Genomic DNA, 13,230 nt, shown 5'->3' with positions numbered 1-13,230 from the left:
TAAATGCCCAGCCTTAGCTTGCTGCTAGCCAGCTTTTCTTACCTTTAAATTATCCTGTCTATCATTGGCCTCAGAATTCTTATCTTTCTCTATTCCTGTATACATTTTCTTTCTTTCTTACTCCATGTCTAGCTGTGTAGCTGGGTGGTTGGGTGGCTGGGTGGCTAGGCCATGAAGTCCTCCTCCTTCCTCTTTTGTTTTGTCTCCCCAGATTTCTCCTCCTATTTATTCTCTCTGGCCACCAGCTCCGCCTATCCTTTCTCCTGCCTCACTATTGGTCATTCAGCTCTTTATTAGACCAATCAGGTGCTTTAGACAGGTACAGTAACACAGCTTCACAGAGTTAAACAAATGCAATATAAAAGAATGCAACACATCTTTGCATCATTAAACAAATGTTCCACAGCATAAACAAATGTAACACACCTTAAAATAATAATCTACAACAGATATATACTTTCCAAGAATTCCTGAAGCAAAAATTAATCACATTCTAAGACATAAATCTTCAATTATGTCAGGGTAGGAATAATAAATGGCATATTCTCTGACAAAAGTAGAAAAACATAATGATAATGGTTGAAACAGAAAGGCTCCCTTTGTAGAAAATTAAAAGCATGTTCTAAACAATAATTGAATTAAAAGAAGATAAGTCTCCAAATAAAGAATATTTAGAAAATTATTCAAAGTTATAGCTCTTTCTATTAAAATGTGTTAAGATGTGACAAAATTATAGAAGCAAACTCATATACTTATATTTAAATGACTTGATAGGAGAAAATAAATAAAAAACAACAAACACTTTAAAAAGTAAAACAATGTCAAGACAACAAAAATAATAAAAATAAAACTATAAATTGAGAAGAAATACAGCTTTATTAACAAATGCAAAGTCTTACAATGTTTCTTTCAAAGGATATCAGCTCTTATCTCCCTTATGATGGATTAGTAATTACTAGCAAGATATATACACTTACGCAAATTTTTGCCAAAGCTATCCTTTGTCACACATTGTTCACTGAGTACTCAATGTGAATGTTGAGGGCTCCTGACGCAACTTCCAATCTTAAAGGCTCATCCTCCCTAGCAACTCCCCCACCCCCCAATTCCACCCCCCAATTCCACCCCCACCTCCTCACTCCCGCAACCCCAACCCCAACCCCATGTACCTGGAATCTACTTGTTTTCATCCTGTTTAGTTTTTTGTGTCAGGAACACTGCCCATAAGCAATTGGTGATTCATTCAGTGCTTATTAAATTTGAAACCCAGGGGTCTGCTTCTTAGTTTGCACAAACAAGTAAATCTATTTATTGATCTGGTTATCCAAGACCCAGCTAGAATCCAAATCCTGCCATGATCACACATAGCTTCTGCACTGTGGCTCTCTGCTGCCCCCTCTTGGTTCTAGTCAGGATTGTTTCAGACACTGGGACGTGCTTTTAAGCTTTTAGTAAGGTAGAAAAATTGCCAAGTATTTGAGTGCTCCTGATCCTCACAGATGAATGAAATTGTCCCATTGTAGAAGCAGGATGTATCTTTTTACTATATTGTTTCAGAAACCAGCTTCATTCAGTTGAGTATTTTCTAGATGAACTTTGGTTTTCTAAAGAAAAAAATGTTTGACTTACTGGACTCTCCCAGTTCAGTGATTGTGGCATTTTTGATTCATAAACAATTCTGAAGGACTATAAAACTAAAGTGTACATATTCAGGGGGTGTCTACTGGGACACTGCATTGTGTCCAATTTTAGGAAAGGACTGAATGAGCCCAAAGAGGCAAGTGCAGTCTACAGATAGATTTCAGATAGCCACCTTTTCAGCAAGCACGAAACTTCTGGAAGCCTACACCTGTGATGAATCAGTCCCTATGTGTGAAGGTCTGGTTATTTTGATCCACAGAGGCAACTCTAAAGGATCCTTGTAGCTCTTTAACGTATCAGGCAGTCAGGTGATGCTGCAGCCCTGCCTGCTTCTCACTGTGCCATCTGCTTGCTTCCTCTCCCTGCCTCGGGTATCCATCCAAAGGGTCTCTTTTGCCAACATCCTCGTGCTAATGTTTATCTCACAGTCTTTTGGGAGCCCAACATCAGGCAGCTGTGAATGTAACTGCATAAAACTGCTCACAAGGTCACAGGGACAGAGGTAGAAAATAGTACCTAAAAGTATTTCATTGGGCTGAAGAGATGGCCAAGAGGTTAAGACACTTCCTGCCCTGCCAGAGGAATTGAGTTCAGATTCCAAGCACACATAATGGCTGGCTTATAATCCCTTGTATCTCCAGCTCCAGGGGGATCCAACCCCTTCTTCTGGCCTCAGATACTCACATATATCAGGTATACATTTACACAACACACAAACATATGAATAAAAAGCTTTCGTTATTTTATTTAGCAGTTCCATTCATCACCTCCATGTTATGTGGGCTTATGGATGTCCATCCTATCCAGGTGACAGGAGACTCACACCGAAAACTGCTCCTGGGGAAAAAAATTTTGGAGAAAAGAGTTGAAGAGAGGCAATGTTTGGTGACCAATAAAACCAATAACAGTGACAATCATACAAAAAAGACTTCAAATGGCCAGGTGTACACAGTGATCAAAACCTTATAGTATTTCTCACCCTTTCTAATGCTGCTGCCCTTTAACAGAGTTCCTCATGCTGTGGTGACCCCAGCCATACAATTGTTTCCGTTGCTGTTTCATAACTGTGCTTTTGCTACAGTTATGTATCATGAATATCCATGTTTTCCAATGAACTTAGGGTGACCTCTGTGAAAGGGTCGTTTGACTCCCTAAAGGCATCTAGACTCACAGGTCAAGAGCCGCTGTTCTAAACCCAAGCTACTCCAAAGCTTGTGCCTGATTCCTGACACAGGATACATCAGCAGCTGCAATGTTCAGCCCTCAGACACTTTTCCACTGTTACTGATTCCTATCACCATGCTTCAGGTCACAAACCTGAACATCTTCTCTATCACTGCCCATGTTTCTGCTGTTAACCTGTCTGTCCTTACCAGACTCCACTGTCTTCTAGCTGTGACAGGAAAACACACTAACCACTCACTCTCCTGTGTTACTTGTTCTTTTTTTGTGTGCTTCCTGTGGGTATAAATTTCTATATTCCAGCTCCGAACTATTGATATTTCTTTTTGATGCCTTATTATTCCATAGGACATACTGTTTTTGTTGCTGATCCACTCTTGATTAACCTAAACTATTGCACTACATCACATGTGGTAGCCCCTGTCTGTAATCCCAGCACCCAGGAAGATGAAGCAGGAGGGTCACTGCTAATTTGAGATGAGCTAGGGTACCATGGTAAAGTCTATTCTAATAGTTTAACCTGAGTCCAAAAACCACAAAAATGAATGTAAGTTTTTCTGTTTAGTTTTAAATGAGATGCTATCTCTCTTTTCTTTTTAGTTTATCATCATCATCATCATATCATCATCATCATCATCGTTGTCATCATCATCATTTTGGTAATGCTGGGGATCAGACCTGAGTCCACATACAAGCAGTCAAGAGCTCTACTACCACTGAGCTTCAATCTAATTTCACTTTAGGAAATACTTTTAGTGTATGAACTATCACTTAGACCTTTTATAATTTATTGGATAGGTTAATTCATTCTCCCTAGTGTCTTATTTTATTCTCAATAGAAATACAAATGACCTACATACCATATTTAGAGAAATAATATATTTTAAAGGTGTTTTCCCAAATCATGACTCATAGACTGTAGCATGTGTTTGTTTTATTTCAGGGAGCAGAAAGTGTTGAATTCATATGAATTTGGGAAACGTTAGATTAAACAATGTTAAATAGGCTTATTCTTGGATTTTTCAAAGAATTTGAAAATAAGGGGGCAAGCAATTGAGGAATTTTTGAGGCAAATTTTGAGGGAAGAAAAAAGAATTTTCAAAGTCTTTTCTCTATCTTATGAATTACTAAAAGGAAACTACCAATCCTACCTGGGAAAGGTCAATTTGAGACTGTCCTTACTTTTTTCTATTCATTTTTTTCATTCATATTTTATTTTTGAAATTAAATATCTTTTTAATCAACATGCAAAATACATATTTATTGAGTCCCATACAATGTTTCAATACAGGTGTAAATTGTGTAATGTTCAAATCAAAGTAAATGTATCTGTCTTCTGAAATATTTATCTCTTTTATAGCAGAAACACTAAAATTACTTTCTTTTGCCTTTTAAAAAATTATACAATACTATAGCTGGTGTTTTCTCCAGTCCCACCAGTGCCTGCAACTGCTCAGACCCAAATAAACACACAGAGGCTTAAATTAATTAAAATTGCTCAGCCATTAGCTCAGGCTAACTATTGACTAGCTCTTACATCTTAAATTAACGCATTTCTATAAATCTATACCTTAGCATGTAGCTCGTGGCTTACTGGTATCTTACATCTTGTTTCTTCTGGTGGCTGCTGGCATCTCCTGACTCAACCTTCCTGTTCCCAGAATTCTCCTCTCTGTTTGTCTCACCTATACTATACTTCTTGCCTGGCTACTGGCCAATCAGCATTTTATTTATCAACCATATCAGAGCAACACATTCACAGCATACAGAGTAATATCCACAGCACTTCCCCCCTTTTTTTTCCAAAAAGGAAGGTTTTAACTTTAACATAGTAAAATTACATATAACAAAACAATTATCAAGCAAGAAAAAGTCTATTTGTATTTGGCAAAATTAAAGAAAATATTCTATTTTGTCATTGTGAGTCTAAGGTTTCATATCTAACTTATCTTTTATCATAACTAAGAAATTATAACTATCTAGCCTTATACTACATCAAAGACCTCAGAAGGATATAATATTACCTAAATAAATAGGAAGTTTATTTTTTAAATTAAATATCCTTTTTAATCAACATACAAAATACATATTTATTGAGTCCCATACGATGTTTCAATACAGGTGTAAATTGTATAATTGTTCAAATCAAAGTAAATGTGTCTGTCTTCTGAAATATTTATCTCTTTTTTTTTTTTTTTTTTTTTTTTTTTTTTTTTTGGTTTTTCGAGACAGGGTTTCTCTGTGTAGCTTTGCGCCTTTCCTGGGACTCACTTGGTAGCCCAGGCTGGCCTCGAACTCACAGAGATCCGCCTGGCTCTGCCTCCCGAGTGCTGGGATTAAAGGCGTGCGCCACCACCGCCCGGCCTATTTATCTCTTTTATAGAAGAAACACTAAAATTACTTTCTTTTGCCTTTTAAAAAATTATACAATGCCAGCTGGGGAGATGGTCTAGTCAGTAAACTGCTCACGGCACAAGCATGAGAATCTAAGTTCGGATCCCCACACCCATGAAGAAGCCAGAGTGTGGCAGAGATAGGAGGATCCATGAAGCTCACTGGAATGTCAACCTAGTCAAATGAATGAGCTCCAAGTCTAGTAGACCTTGTCCCAAAGAATAAGGTGAAGAAAAATTGAGCAATGCCACTATAGCCTCCACAGGTACACACTCACACTTACGTGTACCACACTCACACATACAGTCCCTTATGGTTAATATATTCTCACTCTGCTGTGCAAACAGCATATCAGAAATCACTTTTCCTACCTTAACTGTAAGTCAGTGACCATGTTTTCCCAGGCCTCCTGCACATTTATTCTTCCAGTCCCTGGAGGCTGCTGTTCCTCTCTCAACTTCTGCAAGGTCAATTTTCTTGAATTCCAGATATCAGGGAGATCCAGAGACATTTGTCTTCTTTCTGTATTATTTCACTGAACAGTATCATTAATTTCCATCCATGTGTGATAAGTAACAGGGTTTAATCCTTTTTTGTTTTCCTGAGGAGTGCTATTTTATGTCAGGATCCTGCTTTCTACAAAGATAAACAATAGTATTTCACTTCCTGAAATAGTTCCTCAGAGAATATGTCACCACCAAATTAAATGAGTTATTCTTTTTTTTTTTTTCTTTTTTCCTTTTTGGTTTTTCGAGACAGAGTTTCTCTGTGTAGCTTTGCGCCTTTCCTGGATCTCGTGGATCTTGCTCTGTAGACCAGTCTGGCCTCGAACTCACAAAGATCTGCCTGCCTCTGCCTCCCAAATGCTGGGATTAAAGGTGTGCGCCACCAGCACCCGGCCTTGAGTTATTCTTTATAACTGTCCACATTTCAAGAATTGATGAAACTGCTTGTCAGTTAAGATGTAAAGTGGGCTCTGATTTCCAGAGAAGATACCACTTTAAAAAATTAGTGCTGAGAGCCGCGCCTGGGCGGGTTGGAAAACAGCTGGTTGAAGCGCGGGGTTCCCGGAGCTGCGAGCCCGGTTTTCCTGGACCTCGGGGCTGCCTGGCATCCTCAGGAAGATCAAAATGGAAGGCCTATCTGATGTTGCCTCTTTTTCAACTAAACTTCAAAACACTCTGATCCAGTATCATAACATTGAAGAAGATAAATGGCGAGTGGCCAAGAAAATGAAAGATGTCACAGTTTGGAGAAAACCCTCAGAAGAGTTTAATGGGTATCTGTACAAAGCCCAAGGTGTTATGGATGACATTGTCAGTAATGTAATAGACCACATACGCCCAGGGCCCAGCCGCTTGTGTTGGGATCCGTTAATGACTTCACTGGATATTTTGGAGCACTTGGAAGAGAATTGCTGTGTGATGCGTTACACCACTGCTGGTCAACTTTTGAATATTATTTCCCCGAGAGAGTTTGTTGATTTCTCCTATACTGTGGGCTATGAAGAAGGACTTTTATCCTGTGGGGTGAGTCTCGACTGGAGTGAAACAAGGCCAGAATTTGTCCGAGGCTATAACCATCCCTGCGGCTGGTTTTGTGTTCCGCTTAAAGACAGTCCAAGCCAGAGTCTTCTGACGGGCTATATTCAGACAGATCTGCGCGGCATGATCCCTCAGTCCGCAGTGGATACAGCAATGGCCAGCACTTTAACCAACTTCTATGGTGATTTGCGGAAAGCTCTACGAAAGGCCTAATACGTTCCACTGCCAGGGCTGAGGTCTGTTGAGTCTGTTCTTCCTTCCCTCAGCTGCATGATCTGTAAATGTCTTCAGTCCTGTCAGCTGTGCAGCCCAGAGAAACATGGGAGGTGTTTGGCTTCCGTGGTACAACCTCATTTTCTATGGAGAGTAAGTAGCTATGTAAATAGGGCATTTCGGTTTTCTTAAGTGTTTGTTTGCACCTTGTTTGGTTGTGGAAGTCTGTGGAAAGGATGAAATACCAAGATTTAGATACAGGTCCTTTAGTGTAGTCTATTCACAAAAGTGAAATTACCTCAGGATGAAGTATTTGGCTGCTTGAAAATTACTAAGTGTGCAAGCACAATGCTTTTCATGTTATTTTGGAGCTTTGTGAACAGTTTATAAAACTTTAATGATTCTTAATGTAAATGTTGTGCTTTACTCTTGGTATGTTATGTGAGTTTGCCAATAGCTTAGAGAAGAAAAAGTCCTCCATAGTCTGTAAAGGTAAATCCATTGTTCATTGACTTGTACCATGTTACGTATAAGAAAGACCACAGCGACAAGAGAATAGCCATTCTTGTAACCATAGGCACAATTAAATACAATTTAATTTTGATATCTAGGTAGCCAGTGTAGGGAAGGAGATGAGAAAGATGGCATTAGAACTTGTTTAGTTTTGTTTCTGAAAGTAGAGGGGTGTGTGGGGGTGTGTGTGAATTTAAACTCAGGAACATTTATATGTTTTAAGTGTGTTTATCTCAAGTATTGTAATATAAAAATACTGTAAAGTGGGGATGATAACTAGCATATAGTTAGGTCTGCTGCTTCTGTAGCTGCGTTATCACAGGAAAATAATGCAAGCCATATATGTAATTTAAATATCCTAGCAGAGGCTGGAGAGGTGTCATCGTTAAAAGAGTGCCTGCTGCTCTTGCAGAAGACCTGATTTGGTTCCCAGCACCCACATGGAGGCTTACAGCTGTCCATAACTCCAGTTCTTGGAGGATCTGGTGCCATCTGGCCTCAGCAGGCACTAGGCATGCACACAGTACATATACATACATGCAGAGAAAACACTCATACACAGAAAAAAAAAATACACAGCTGAAATTCATTTTAGCAGTGTTTTCTTTAACTCACTATATCTAAAATATTTCAGTATGTAACTGATATAAAAACAGTTATTGAGATACCTTATGATCTCTATTAATTCTTTGAAATAGTATGTGTATTTTACTGCTGTAGACTAGCCATACTTCAAGCATTCATTAGCCACATGATGCCTGTAGCCAGTGTAATGAATAACAATTCTACAGTATGTGTACCATTTGTCTTGCTATAAGATGAAGTGGACAATTTGTGATACTGCTTTCTTAAACAGAAATCTTATAGCCTAGCACTTTCAGTGCTTGCTGAATAAGAGGTGAATACTTTAGAAATATAAATAAATAAATTACTAATTCCCAGTAAACTAAAAATTATTGGCTCAGAGTTATTTTTGTTTAAAGTACCATTTTATAGGACAGTAAAGAGTGTAACCTACCACATTACTGTGTTGTTTCCTGTAGCTTAGCTTGTTAAGGAAATGTGTGTGTTGAAAATTCTTTCCATAATGTTACCTTCAGTAGATACTGCTGTTTTAAAACAGTTTCATGTAAGTGACATTTTGGTAGGAAATACTGATTTTTGTTAAATTCTTGAGTATTTTTTCAATGATTAAAGCAATACTCAGCAAAAATAATAGACTGTATTGTTCTCAGTTCTTAACTATAAATCATTGGAGTATTAGCATGTAAATGTCTGGATCTCTTCTGTTCCATGCACACAGGGTGTATTTGAAATTGGGGGTTTCCAGGTGTGGAACTATGTCCTAGTTAGCAGGATGTTCCCCCTTCGTCTTCCTTTCTTTCATGTTGGAAGGTCTCTTGACTAGTACTTGGTGAATTAAACTGACAGATCTGAGAATTTCCTTAGATGTGGATGCACCTTTCTTACGTTTATATGGTGGTATTTTATTTGTACTGAAATGTGATTTTATTTCTATGTTAATAAATAAAGTTGCTTGGGGGTCAGAGCTAATAGCAAGCCATAGCAGAGCTGGGCTTTGTGGCGCACGCCTTTAATCCCAGCACTTGGTAGAAGAGCTAGGTTGATCTCTGTGTGGTCAAGGATACAGCCAGCATTGGAGACACATGCCTTTAATCTCAATACCATAGAAGACCTGGAGGGCTGTACAAACAGCCAGTGATGAGGCAGTCATGTGTTTGGGTTTACAACCAATGAGAAGGCAGAACAGAAAGACTATATAAAGACAAACACACAGCAAGTAGGTCTTTTTCGGAGAGGTCTCTTGGCTTACTTAAGAAGCTAGCTGCAGCAGGTGGTAAGGCTCTTAGCTCTGATCTCTAGGCTTTCTTCTTTGCATTGGTTCTGTGTTTCTTATGTAATAAGACGGTTGGTTATATCTACACATTTATGAGAGCAGAGCAGCATCTTTAGGATCAGATGCTAATTTCTTTTAATTAAATGGATGTTGTAGCTTTCTGAGCCCAGTAGAGAAGGTAACAGAACCAGAGAAGCTAATGGGAATCTGGATTTGACGAGAACTTACGTGGTCACTTGTCCAGCCCTTTCTCCTCCCTTTGTTTCTTTGATTGTGAGGCCGAGGCCTCGTGCATGCTGAGACTAGGCTGTGCTTCTGGCCCGTAAGTGATCTCACTGGACTTCTAGAAGTACGGAGTGGTGAGGTCTGAGCATAGAAGAAACATGAACTTCATTCTAGAGCATGTGACTGAACTTAAAATTTCTTCATCATTGTGTTTCCAGAGATTTTATACATAGTGCTATGTATTAAAATTCATCTCCTGCAGTCAACAAATGACGTATTATATTGAGATCATTTTTAGGAAGTTTATCATTTTGTGAATCTATATATATATGGGATTAGAATAAAGAACTATGTTATAAATAAAATGTATATTTATTTTTAAATTACAGTGGAGTATATCTGAATAAAGATTTCTAAACATTAAAAAAAAAAAAATAGTGCTGAAGATCCATCTCAGATATGCACAAAAGCTAAGCAATCCTCTTCCATGCAGCCACACTCCCAGCCTCCAATTCACATCCTTTAAGAAATATGGAGTCCAAGTATGTGCATCCATTTTATATGATTTACTTTGTGTTTATGGGAATTTCTCCACATTAGACTTTCGATGTTGATGAAGTATTTTGACCTTTATACTTAATGTTTATATTTTTTGGAAAATTATATCTAATGTTTCCTTCAGAAGCATCCCATATGAAGTATGAATGATCCAATTAAATGCATTAATTCCATCAATGATTGCTAACTGAAACTCCAAGATCATTAGCTAGATGATGGAAATATTAAAGCTATGTATTTATGTATCTGTATGTATATGTGTATGTGTGTATGTATGTGGGGGGGAGGGAGGTGTGGTGTTTGTGATGAGTGTGTGTGTATGTGTCTAGCCCTTGCTTTCCAGGTAGGCAGACACATAAATGTATTCCATTTAGACTGTTGTAAGGTAGCAGAACACACAATCCTCAAAATGGCACAAAGCGTGTGGCTTCTTTCGAACTGAAGACAGTTGACAAGAAGGGGATTCAAGGAAAGCTTTGTACCCTACCTGGGTTATCTAAGAGAACAGAATGTACAAAGCTATCCTCTTATCCCCACCAGGAAGGACAAAGTGCAGTTGCCAAAGGCACTCTAGATTCACAGCAGCCTACAGCCAGCACTGGGGGACTCTGCATAAGGAGCTTTATTATGAGCCCATGGCTAGCATTACTTCATCATAGCTGAGCCTTCTCAACGTTTGCTGTCCTTAGAGACTGAACACCCCCTTCCCCATCATGTTATTTTTTCCAAAAATTTACTTTTACTTACTAAATGTTATGAATCCAATCAAACCTTTGAATTGCCCACCTCTGGGTATTCTTATGTGCTGCTGCGGGCTGCAGGAATATATCATAAGAACTCAGCTGGTTATAGCAAAGTCACTACCTGGAGAGATCAAGGAATTCCTCCAAAGGAAGCCAAATCCCAAGGAGTTTTTGGTGTTACTTGGCTTGTTACATATCAGCTGTATTCTGTTATGAAAATCATGTGTGCCTTCATAGTTTTCCCAAGTGACTTTTCCCTAGGAAGGGCTGACAGTGTGGACTGATCACTCTCTGGACATACACATTCCAGGTATTTGGCTAAATGCCTCAGGAAAGGCTTTCTCTGGAATCAGATTATCTCCCTTGGCCACTTTCAAGGACTAGCAGTAATAACAGTCCACATGAAAGTCTCCTGATTGGAGACAAATTCCACAAGTAGACACCTCCTAGGTCAAGTGGATGCTCAGTAATAGCTTTACACAATTTAGCTCGGACCCTCCTTTCTTACAGCCTTACTAACTTTATAGACCTCTAACTCCTTATCTAACCACTTCTAGGACTATTTGGATAACCTGCACTGACAGCTATGCTCAGCCAGAACTCCGGTTCAAGCCTCCCTGTAATTATCATCATTGGCAGCATCCGGCCAGGTCCATCCCCAAATAGAGGAAAGTACTTTATCAGAGATACCTTTTGTACTCTCTAAGAACAGATTTAAGCATCCGGCTACCTGTTTGAGAAGGCCTGGCGGATATGCCAATTAAGCTTTACTTCCTCCTTTCCCAAACCTCACCTCTAGTTCCAGATCTCCCTTTAACTATCACCAGAGGCATCTAGCTGCACAGGTTACCTAGCGACCGAGCACACTTTCCCCCACCCTGCAGAAAAATGGCAGATAGCTTGGACAGATATGAGTCACAGGAAAAAAGAAGACAGTTTCATTTTCTCCCAATGACCTAGGAACTTATAGATTCTTAACATTTTCTACCAATCACGTTCAAGATTATAGTTGAACACGTAAGAGCCCTCTTCTTAGATATTATCTGAATTTAGCCTTTAGTTAATTCATTTCCTTATTGGTCACTTCCCTTTGGGGTTGCAAATGATAATTAACGGTTATTGCCTCCCTATGTGATTCTTATCACCCCTCCATTTGACCCTGGAAGCCTGGTTTTGCACTGCTAAGAGAATACTGCTTGTAAGTGTAATACCAGGACTTCCAGGACACGTGAAGGACAGAGAAGAGAAAAGAGAACAGAAGAACTAGATGGGTAAAAACTTGAGAGGAACAAACTGAGACAGGAAAGAAGTAGATTGAAGGGCTAGAAGAGAGTACTAGAAAAACGAGATGGAAGATGAGGAAGAGTAAGATGGGAAAGCCCTAGCTGGGTAAGAACAATTTGAAAAGGACCTAGATAAGGCAGAATTAAGACAAGAGAATTAAGATAGAACTTAAGAGGGAACAGTAGATAAACAGAGAAAAATCAGACAAGAAAGGAGCTAGGCGCGAGAACAGAACTGAAGCTGTGTATAAAGGATGTTATGCCAGAGGAATTAAAGCAAGTGGACTATAGAGCTCAGTGTACTGAGATTCTATTTCCTGAAAATAGTCCTCACCGTTAGTAGTTCTCTCTCCTGAGCCCCTGGGATGTATAATATTAAGGCTGGTTCCAACTAATATTATACAAGAATATGCAGTGTGTATACTAATAAACTCCTTTGTTTTTCTCTTGTTGGCCTGCCTCTTGCCAGTTCAGTTTATGAGGACATCAGCCAGAGAATCCACAGCATGAAGAAGGAATTTCCCCACCCCTCACTGACCACCTCAGACTTTTCTTAAGCACTGGAGTATCTGGCAGATAGTTACACAAATTATTTTTATGTTTTCATCTGCATTAATTTAGACATGACCAGGAGAAGTTCAATTTAAAACTAGGGATTGCTTTTCTCATAGTTATAATTAAGAAATTTGATATAAAGTAATAGTTGTCTAGTTACTTCCAATTAATGTTCATCAAAAATTCTTCAAAATTCTTTGTCATGTTGGGAGAAATGGCTCAGTAGTTAAGAACACTGGCTTCTCTTCCACAGAACCTGGGTTCAATTCCCAACACCCACACAGCATCTCACAGCTATCTATAACTCCAGGTCTAGGGGATCTGACACTTTCATACAGTCATACACACAGGCAAAACACCAAGACACATGAAATAAAAGCAAATAAATCATTATAAATGTTTTAAATTGTTTGTGGTTTTGGAACTGAGCATAATCATAAGATGAATTAGAGAATCACAAATGTTTTATATTCATATACTTTATGCCTAGTTTCTTTTCAAACACGAGGAAGCTATGAATT

At 38.8% G+C, this 13,230-nt stretch overlaps 1 long non-coding RNA gene and 1 pseudogene across 1 annotated transcript; one reads left to right on the top strand and one right to left on the bottom strand.

The window, feature by feature from the left end:
- Positions 1-2,360: 2,360 nt before the first annotated feature.
- On the bottom strand, positions 2,361-11,720 carry LOC121823134 (uncharacterized). The gene is made up of 3 exons (XR_013045210.1): positions 11,665-11,720; positions 5,589-5,853; positions 2,361-2,478 (listed from the first exon to the last, which is right to left on the bottom strand). It is a non-coding gene; the product is annotated as an uncharacterized LOC121823134 (long non-coding RNA).
- LOC143268871 (stAR-related lipid transfer protein 4 pseudogene) lies at positions 6,246-8,703 on the top strand (annotated as a pseudogene).
- Positions 11,721-13,230: the final 1,510 nt, after the last annotated feature.

The sequence above is a fragment of the Peromyscus maniculatus genome, chromosome 16 (assembly GCF_049852395.1).
Source record: "Peromyscus maniculatus bairdii isolate BWxNUB_F1_BW_parent chromosome 16, HU_Pman_BW_mat_3.1, whole genome shotgun sequence".
In the NCBI taxonomy this organism is placed as follows: Eukaryota; Metazoa; Chordata; class Mammalia; order Rodentia; family Cricetidae; genus Peromyscus; species Peromyscus maniculatus.
The sequence above is the reverse complement of the archived record's forward strand: the minus strand, read 5'-3'. Positions and strand labels throughout refer to the sequence as shown.